This window comes from Balaenoptera borealis (assembly GCF_965194805.1).
Source record: "Balaenoptera borealis genome assembly, chromosome: X".
In the NCBI taxonomy this organism is placed as follows: domain Eukaryota; kingdom Metazoa; phylum Chordata; class Mammalia; order Artiodactyla; family Balaenopteridae; genus Balaenoptera; species Balaenoptera borealis.
This window is the reverse complement of record NC_138881.1, coordinates 44,700,630-44,711,279: the sequence shown is the minus strand read 5'-3', so window position 1 is coordinate 44,711,279 and position 10,650 is coordinate 44,700,630. Positions and strand designations below refer to the sequence as shown.

Below are 10,650 nucleotides of genomic sequence, written 5' to 3'. Positions count from 1 at the left end.
CTTGTACTGTTGGTGGGAATGTAAATTGATACAGCCACTATGGAGAACAGTATGGAGGTTCCTGAAAAAACTAAAAATAGAACTACCTTACGATCCAGCAATCCCACTACTGGGCATATACCCTGAGAAAACCATAATTCAAAAAGAGTCATGTACCACAATGTTCATTGCAGCTCTATTTACAACAGCCAGGACATGGAAGCAACCTAAGTGTCCATCAACAGATGAATGGATAAAGAAGATGTGGCACATATATACAATGGAATATTGCTCAGCCATAAAAAGAAACGAAATTGAGTTATTTGCAGTGAGGTGGATGGACCTAGAGTTTGTCATACAGAGTGAAGTAAGTCAGAAAGAGAAAAACAAATACCGTATGCTAACACATATATATGGAATCTAAGAGAAAAAAAAAGGTCATGAAGAACCTAAGGGCAAGACGGGAATAAAGACACAGACCTACTAGAGAATGGACTTGAGGTTATGGGGAGGGGGAAGGGTAAGCTGTGACAAAGTGAGAGAGTGGCATGGACATATATACACTACCAAATGTAAAATAGATAGCTGGTGGGAAGCAGCCGCATAGCACAGGGAGATCAGCTGGTGCTTTGTGACCACCTAGAGGGGTGGAATAGGAAGGGTTGGAGGGAGACGGAAGAGGGAGGAGATATGGGGATATATGCATATGTATAGCTGATGCACTTTGTTTATATAGCAGAAACTAACACACCATTGTAAAACAATTATACTCCAATAAAGATGTTTAAAAAAAAAAACTACAATGAGGTATCACCTCACACCAGTTAGAATGGGCATCATCAAAAAATCTACAAACAATAAATGCTGGAGAGGGTGTGGAGAAAAGGGAGCCCTCTTGCACTGTTGGTGGGAATGTAAATTGATACAGCCACTATGGAGAACAATATGGACCTTCCTCAGAAAACTAAAAATAGAATTACCATATGACCCAGCAATCCCACTGCTGGGCATATACCCAGAGAAAACCACAATTCAAAAAGACACATGCACCCCAATATTCATTGCAGCACTATTTACAATAGCCAGGACATGGAAGCAACCTAAATATCCATCGACAGATGAATGGATAAAGAAGATGTGGTACATATGTACAATGGAATATTACTCAGCCATAAAAAGGAACAAAACTGGGTCATTTGTAGACATGTGGATGGACCTAGAGACTGTCATACAGAGTGAAGTATGTCAGAAAGAGAAAAAGAAATATCATATATTAACGCATATATGTGGAATCTAGAAAAATGTTAAAGATGAACCTGTTTGCAAGGCAGAAATAGAGACACAGATATAGAGAACAAATGTATGGATACCAAGGTGGGAAAGGAGGGGTGGGATGAATTAGGAGATTGGGATTGGCATATATACATTAATACATATAAAATAGATAACTAATGAAAACCTGCTGTTTAGCACAGGGAACTCTACTTCACTTTGCTGTACAGTAGAAACTAACTCAACATTGTAAAACAGCTATACCTCAATAAAAACATAAAACTACATAAGCAACCAGAAAACAGTTAACAAGATAAAAATAGTACATACCTATTAAGAATGACTTTAAATTTAAATGGACAAAATGCTTCAGTCAAAAGACATTGATTGAAAGAATGAAATTTTGCCATTTGCAACAACATGGATAGACTTGGAGGCTATTATGTTAGGTGAAATAAGTCAGACAGAGAAAGACAAATACTGTATGATATCATATGTGGAATCTAAAAAATAAAACAAACTAGTGAATATAACAGAAAAGAAGCCGACTCACAGATATAGAGAACAAACTAGTGGTTACCAGTGGGGAGAGGGATGGGGGGAGGTGAAAATAGGGGTAGGGGATTAAGAGTTACAAACTATTATGTATAAAATAAGCTACAAGGATATATTGTACAAGACAGGGGATATAGCCAATATTTTATAATAACTATAAGTGGAGTATAACCCTTAAAAATTGTGTATCACTATATTTTATACCTGTCATTTATATAATATTGTACATCAACTATACTTCAATAAAAAAAAGAATGAAATATTGCCATTTGTGACAACATGATGGATGGATCTAAACTATATTATGCTAAGTGAAATAATTCAGACAGAGAAAGACAAATACTGTATGATTTCACATATGTGGAATCTAAAAAACAAAAGAAATGAACAAACATAACAAAACAGAAACAGAATCATAGATAAAGAGAACAAATGGGTGGTTGCCAGACGGGAGGTTTATAGAGGGAGGAAAGAAATAGGTGAGGGATATTAAGAGGTACAAAATTTCAGTTACAAGAGCAATGTTGCAGGGATAACAAAACTCCACAAATTGATCTATATACTCAGTGCTATCATAATCACATTTCAGCAGGCGGTATTCAAGACATTGACAAATTGGTTTTAAAAGCATATGGGAATGAAAAGGACATAGAATAGCCAATAAACTTTTAAAAATAATAGAGTTGGAGTACTCGTAGTACCTTATTTCAAGACTTATTATAGAGCTGCAGTACCGGGACAGTGAGGTATTTGCCTAAGACAGACAAATAGATCCATGGAACAAGACAGATCCAGAAATAGACCTAGGCATATATATATGGACAACTTATTTTCAGCAAATGTTAAGACAATTCAATGGAGAAAAGACAGTCTTTTCCACAAATGGTGCTGGCACATTTGGATACCCATATGCAAAAACAAACAAAAAACAAAAAACCAAAAAAGTTGGAATCACAACTCACAACATATAGAAAAAATAACTCAAAGTGAATCACAAACCTAACATTAAAACATAAAACTGTAAAATTTTTAGAACACCCAAGAAAACAGGAGAAAACCTTTGTGAACTTGGGTTCGGTAAAGATTATTTAGATACAAAAGCAAAGCAGTATCCATAAAAGAACAATTTGATAAACAGTACTTCAAATTTTTAAAACTGTGCTTAAAGACACTGTTTACAGAATAAGAAGACAATCTGGAGACTGGGAGAAAAGCTTTGCAAAACATTTATCTGATAAAGAACTTGTACTCACAACACAAAACAAATTCTCAAAACAATAACAAGCAAGCAAACAAACCAATACAAAATAGGCAAAAGGTTTGAGCAGACACTTCACCATAGAATGGTGATGGCAAATAAGCGCATGAAAAGATGCTCAATATCATTATTTGCTAGGGAAATGCAAATTAAAAACACAAGATATCACTATACACTTATTTAAATGGCTAAAATTAATAATGCCAGCCATGCTAAGTGTTGGTTAGGCTGTGGGAAATCTGGAATGTACACACTACTGGTGGAAATGTAAAACGTAAAAATTTTAAGTAGTACGACCACTTTGAAAAACCATTTGGCAGATTCTTAAGAAATTAATCATAATCTCAGCCTGTAACCCAGCCATTCCCATCTTAGGCAATTACCCACAAGTAAAACTATGTCTATAAAAAGACTTTTCGCCAAATATTCTAAGCAGCATTATTTGAGTAGACAAAATCTGAAAACAACCCGAATAAGAACACCTGAACAAATTGTATATTATACAATGGCTTACTACTCGGGAGTAAAAAGGAATGCGCTATTGATATGACCATGAATGAATTTCAAAATGATTATGCTGGTGAAAGAAGCCAGACCAAAGAATGCATATCACATTGTTCCACTTATTTTAAAAATGTCAAAATTTCAAACTGATCTACAGTGACAGAAAGCTGATCAGTAGCTGTGGATGGTGGATAGAGAGGAGGGTGAATTACAAAAACGAACAATGTGGGCTTCCCTGGTGGCACAGTGGTTAGGAATCCATCTGCCAATGTTGGGGACACGGGTTCGAGCCCTGGTCCGGGAAGATCCCACATGCTGCGGAGCAACAAAGCCCGTGTGCCACAACTACTGAGCCCACGTGCCACAACTACCAAAGCCCACGCGCCTAGAGCCTGTGCTCTGCAACAAGAGAGGCCACTGCAATGAGAAGTCTGCGCACCGTAACAAAAGAGTAGCCCCCGGCTCGCCGCAACCAGAGAAAGCCCATGCACAGCAACGAAGACCCAACGCAGCCAAAAATAAATAAATTAAATAAATAAATTTTAAAAGCTTAATATGCCATTATTTTAAAATTCATTTTTCGTAGTATTAGTATTTTATCCAGAGAAAGCTTCCTTCTTTAACTACATCCCTCACGCCTAAGCTCGTCTCTGCCGGATATGAAGTCCAGACTATTTTTCCTTGCCCACCTCCCAAACTTGTCACTAGAGGGAGGTCCTCCGTGGCCGCCCACTCTCCTTACCCTTAACCTGCTCAGTCAAGTCCATTGCTCCTGGAGCCCCCGATTTGGACATTCCTGAAGTTCCCGCCGCGATCCAGTGTTTTTTTCTGAAGATCCTCTCGCGTGCCTTGCCGTCCCCTCTGCTGGTGATTGGACCAAAACCCCGCAAGGGGTGGGTGCTCTGAAGCCCAAGCCTGCGCAGTGTACTTCCAGTCCTTTGTTAGTATCAGAAGCCCAGGAGCAAGAAGAACTAGTAGTTGGTCTCGGCAAGCGGCAGGTTATCTGGTGTGAGGAAGATGGAGAGTAAGAGTGCCAGGCGTATGTCCTCACCTGCTGTTCTGCGTCACCAGCTGTGCCTGTGTTGGGGGCTCCTGGGGAACAGATGGGGCCATTGTGGTGGGGATGCTGAGGAGCCCCCTGGGGGAGAGGGGAGGGGCTGGGGCCTCACCGAGAGGGGCGGGCAGGGCCTCCCTGCTGAGGATTTCTTTGTACAGTTCCTCCGCCTGCTGGTACTTGTTCTGTTTCAGGTAGGCTGAGGCCTGCGGGGAGGGCATAGCCTGGGTGATCTTGGCTCAAATCTGGGAGCTTCCCAGGCCCCAGCACTGCACCCAGGCACATCCTTCCAGCCCCCGCAGGAAGAAGCACAGGTTTACACCACACTCCAGGCCTCGGCCGACAGCAGGGTGGGCTTGGAGCCCAACCCCACCACTTCCCGTAGAGTAGGTGACTTCCTGACTCAGAGCAGGAACCTGTTCCCCACTCTACCTTGAGCCAGTGACACACCACTCTGTGCCTCAGTTTCCTCATCTGCAAAATGGGGCAACAGGAGCACCTACCTCATAGGGCCCTTGAAGAAACGGACAGTACAGGCAAAGTCCTAAGAAGGGGGTTTAGCTCAATAAATGCTCTCATCTGCAAAAAAAAAAAAAGAGTGCCAGGCGTAGATGCTTGTGGTTTGGGACAACTTAAGCACAGGATTCTCTTTTAAAATCGTCTCAGGCAGGCCGTGGGCAATGGTGTCTTTTACGTCTGGTCACCACCACCCCCCAAGCAGGCACTGTCTTCCAAACAGAATACCCCTTTCATCCAGAAGTGCCAGCCGACTGCCAGTGGGACCTTAGCAGGCCATGGATAATTCAGGCCAGTAATCTCCTCAGAAGGCAAATCTCTGATGTAGAGCCGAGGGTAGGCTGTCCAAGAGTAAAGGTGCAGCCCCTGCCAGAGGCTGGAATATCACTTGGTGGGGGGCTGAGGAAAGTGGGGCAAGGGTTTACCAAAGGCAGAAGGAATTCTCTCTGGGGGGCATCCAGCACGTCATGTGGTCTACAGTCATGCGGATTCCTTACCCACATTGTGTCCAGACCCTCAGAAACTGCCCTCCTGAGTGCAAAAGTTCCAGCCACAGGACCCTCTAGCAGTCTTCCTCTTCTCCCTCCCAACATGGTGCAGAGATAAAGGGTCAAAGCTGAGGCTAGTCCCTCTTCAGCTTGCTTCACATAGTTTCAGTTTTCAGAGATACATACATAAGTCATTATGGCTGGGTCACTTCTGCAAAAGCCAGGTGGGGAGGCATAGAGCCACTCCTATTATGTCTTCACCCAGGGGGTGTTTGTTCAGCAATTACAGTATATAAGGCCAGTTCTAAGAGACAGACCTACTTGGGTTGTCTTCATCCATAATAGGTGTGTAATACCAAATAAGTGAAAATGTATTAGATATAATTATACTCAAAGAGAAGTATCAGGGTAATATTAGTCTAAAAATAAGTAATGTTTCCTCCTCTTCCATTTTCTGGAAGGCATTATGTAAAACTGGTGTTAATTATTTTCTGAATGTTGGGTAAATTCTTCAGTGAAACCATCTGAGCCTGGAGATTTCTTTTCTGTGAGCTTTTTTCTATTAAAAATTTTTTTCCTTCTAGTTTTATGGAAATACAATTAATATACAGCACTGTATAAGTTTAAGATGTACAGTATAATGATTTGACTTACATACTTCATGAAATGATTACCCCAATAAGTTTAGTGAACATCCATTATCTCATACAGATACAAAATAAAAGAAAAAGAAAAAAAATTTGTATTTGTGAAGAGAACTCAGGATTTGCTCTCTTAACAACTTTCACATATAACATACAGCAATGATAATTATATTTATCATACTGTACATTACCTCCCTAGTACTTATTTACCTTATAACTGAAAAATATGGAATGCTTCACGAATCTGTATGTTATCCTTGTGCAGGGGCCATGCTAATCTTCTCTGTATCACTGAAATGAGCACTGTTGATCTTCCTTTTATTAGGTTGTCAGAGCTGTTTGCATATTCTAGTTACAAGTCAATTGTTGGGTATGTGTTTCGCAAATTATTTTTTCCCAGGCTCTCACTTACCTCTTCATTTTCTTAACAGTGTCTTTGGAAGAGCAAAATGTTTTAATTTTGAAGTTCAATTTATTGATTTTTTTCTTTCGTAGTTTGTTTTTTTGTGCTGTAATCAAGAAATTTTTGTGAAATCCAAGGTCACTAAGATTTTCTCCTATTTTTTTTAGAAGTTTTATAATCTTAGCTCTTTTAAAATTTTTTAATTGAAGTATAGTTGCTGTACAACATTATATGTTACAGGTGTATAATATACTGACTTTGGGGGTATGATACCAAAAGTGCAAGCAAGAAAATAAAAAATATACAAGTGGATCTACATCAAAATAAAAAGCTTCTGCTCAGCATAAGAAACAATTGACAGAATAAAGAGGCAAGCTGTGGAATGGGAGAAAATATTTGCAAACCAAAAAGATAAGGGTTTTATATCCAAAACGTATAAGGAACTCATACAACTCAATAGCAAAAAAGCAAATAATGTAATTTTAAAATGGGTAGAGGACCTGAATAGACATTTTTTTTTCCCAAAGAGGACATACAAATGGCCAACAGGTACATGAACAGATGTTCAACATCACTGATTATCAAGGAAATGCAAATCAAAACTACAATGAGATGTCACCTTCCACCTGTTAGAATGGCTATCATCAAGATGACAAGAGATAACAAGTGTTGGCAAGGATGTGGAGAAAAGGGAGTCCTTGTGCACTGTTGGTGGGAATGCAAATTGGTGCAGCCACTAAAAATACAGTATGGAGCTTCCTCAAAAATTAAAAATAGAACTATCATATGATCCAGCAATCCCACTTCTTTGTATATTTCCAAAGGAAATGAAAACAAGATATTGAAGAGATATCAACACTCCCATTTTATTGCAGCATTATTCACAATAGCCAAGATATGGAAACAACCTTAGTGTCCATCAGTGGATGAACGGGTAAAGAAGATGTGGTATATACATACAACAGAATGTTATTCAGCCATGAGAAATGAGTAAATTCTGCCATCTGTGTCAACGTGGATTGACCTTGAGGGCATTATGCTACATGAGAATGTCAGAGAAAAACAAATACTATACGATCTCACTTATATGTGGAATCTAAAAACATAAAACTCATAGAAACAGAGAGTAGACTGATGGTTACCAGGGGCTGGGTGTAGGGGAAATAGGGAGATGTTGGTCAAAGTGTACAAACTTTCAGTTATAAGATGAATAAATTCCAGAGAACTCATGTACAACGGGGTGAGTATAGTTAACAATACTGTATTGTAAACTTGAAAGGTACTATGAGAGGAGATCTTAAATATTTTTACCATAACACCAAGAATAACAGCAAAATGATAATTACATGAGGGGAAGGATGTGCTAACTAACCTGATTGTGGTAAACATTTTGCAACATACATGTGTAACAAATCATTACACTGGACACCTTAAACTTACACAATATATAGGGCAATTATATCTCAATAAAGCTGGGGGAAAACATAAAATCCCTCCCAAACGAAAGAGGCAACACTAATACGTATTACCACTCACCACAGGAATACATTTTCTCTAGCCCAGACTAATATTGCAAATTTTTTTATTTTGCCATCTGATATGTGAAAAAGTATAATTCATTATTGTTGTTTGTGGTTGCATTATTTCTTTATACAACCATTTATAATTATAATGAATGCTTCTGAGAATATTCTGTGTTTATCCTTAAGCATTTCACTATTGTTTTTTTTGGATTTACTAAATAGTTTGCATAAAATCATTATATATTTCATATGTTTATCTTTGGCATTTTTATACATTTCAAATATTTCTTTCCAATTTGTCTATTATCTTTACCTTTTTAGTTGTAAGATTTCTAAAAAAAAAGTTTATGCTTTCAGATTGATCAGTCTTCTCCTTTATGATGACTTTTATCTTCTTGAAGAAATCCTTCCCTATCTCTAGGTCATAAAATTAGTCTCTTATTTATTTTCTAAAAAATGTTTATAGTTTTGATTTTACATTTAGGTATTCAACCTATCTTGGTTTTATTTTTGTGAATTATATGAGAGATAAGCACACTTTTTCCCCAAGTGAATAACCTATTTCCCATTACAATAAAATATTCCTACTTTTCCCCATTGAGTTAAAATGCCATGTTTCTCAAAAACAAATTTCCATATCTAATGAGTCTGCTTCTGACACCTCTCTTTTCTCCCACTGATGCAATTTTCTATTAACAGACCATTACTGTACTCTTTTTAGAATTACTAGAGCTTTGATCCCTTGTTGTCAAACTACCCACAGTATTTAACTTTTTTTTCAGATTGTCTTCTCGTCTGTTTTTTATGACAGAAAAATTTTTAAATTGGCTTCTTAGGTTTCTTTTTTAAAGTTATTTTTTTTTAATTGTTGGTATATTGTTTAGGATTGTCTTGAATTAATGGATTAATTTGAAATATCAATCCATCTCAAGACACATGGTATATTTCTCAATCTATTATATATATATATGTATATATATATATATGTATGTATGTATCTTTTTTTACAGCCTTCAGTAATGTTTTATGCTTTTCTTGTTGTTCTGGCATATTTCCTATATGATTGTTTAAATATAATTTATGGATTTTTGACTGTTACTAGTGTATAGAACAACACTTGCTATTTGTATGATGATACAGTAGTCTTCCTAGGTTGTTTAATTTCCTTACTAGCTCTAAAAGTTTATTGGTGGCTTCATTTGGATCACCTACATAGAAAATAAATTCATATCTTTTATATATAGACTTATTAATTGCCAAGATGTCCAATACTAATGAATGGTAATGGCAATTGTGGTCACGATTGTTTTGGATATTAAGTACAGTGATTGGTATATCTTTTGATACATTCAATTTTTTATATAGTTAAGAACATTCTCTTCCAAAAGTTATTAATAACAAATATTCAAAGTTCTGTAACTATTGAGATTGTTACCCACACTATTTCTATTTTCTCACCTCCTAATCCTCTTCAATCCACGGCAAAATAAGTTTTAGCTTCAGCACTCCACTGAAATTGTACTTACCAAGGTCCTTACTGGCCTCCATGTTGTTAAATCAACTGGACACCTTTTAGGGCCAAGCTTTGCTTTGCCCATCTCAACTGTATGGACCACTCCCTCCTTCTACGAATATTCAGTTGCTTGATTTCCATACACCTAGATGTAATCCTACTTCTGACTAATATTTCTCCTCTCATTTTACAGCTCTGCTTCCCCTAACCAACATTTAACTGCAGAAGATAGATCTGACTCCTCTTCTCTCTTCAGTTTGCACTCCATGGATGATCAAGAACTCCCATGTTTTCTATTACTAAATAAATATATGTCTATGAGTTTACATTATGCGCTCAGTACACATACCTCATCCTAGTCAGATGTTATGATTACTGAGATGCCACACTCATTGATTAAATGCTCTATTAAGCTCAATAAGTACTATTAAGTGCTGACTAAAGCCCTTTGGGCAGGAAATTTAAACCCATTCCCAGAATATGTATTTTTTCATATGAGAGTGAACTATTGGCCCTTCCAGGATGGAAGGGAGCCAATGTAGCCAATTTGCCACCAAATGACCATTTGATTTCCTTAAAGAATGGTGCTATATTGGGGGTTTGACATTGGAGTCTCTTTTTAAAAAATATATTTTACTGAAGTATAGTTGATTTACAATGTGTTAACTTCTGCTGTACAGCAAAATGATTCAATTATACACACACACACACACACACACACACACACACACATTCTTTTTCATATTCTTTTCCATTATGGTTTATCAAGGATATTTAATATAGTTCCCTGTGCTATACAGTAGGACCTTGTTTTTTATCCATTCTATGTATAATAGTTTGCATCTGCTAATCCCAAACTCCCAATCTATCCCTCCCCCACATCCCTCCCCCTTGGCAACCACACAGCTCTTCTTTATGTGTGTGAGTCTGTTTCTGTTTTG

The 10,650-nt window shown here is 37.6% G+C and overlaps 1 long non-coding RNA gene across 1 annotated transcript; it reads right to left on the bottom strand.

The window, feature by feature from the left end:
- Positions 1 to 4,611: 4,611 nt before the first annotated feature.
- On the bottom strand, positions 4,612 to 5,175 carry LOC309620146. The gene is made up of 3 exons (XR_014239445.1): positions 5,126 to 5,175; positions 4,738 to 4,828; positions 4,612 to 4,660 (listed from the first exon to the last, which is right to left on the bottom strand). It is a non-coding gene; the product is annotated as an uncharacterized lncRNA (long non-coding RNA).
- Positions 5,176 to 10,650: the final 5,475 nt, after the last annotated feature.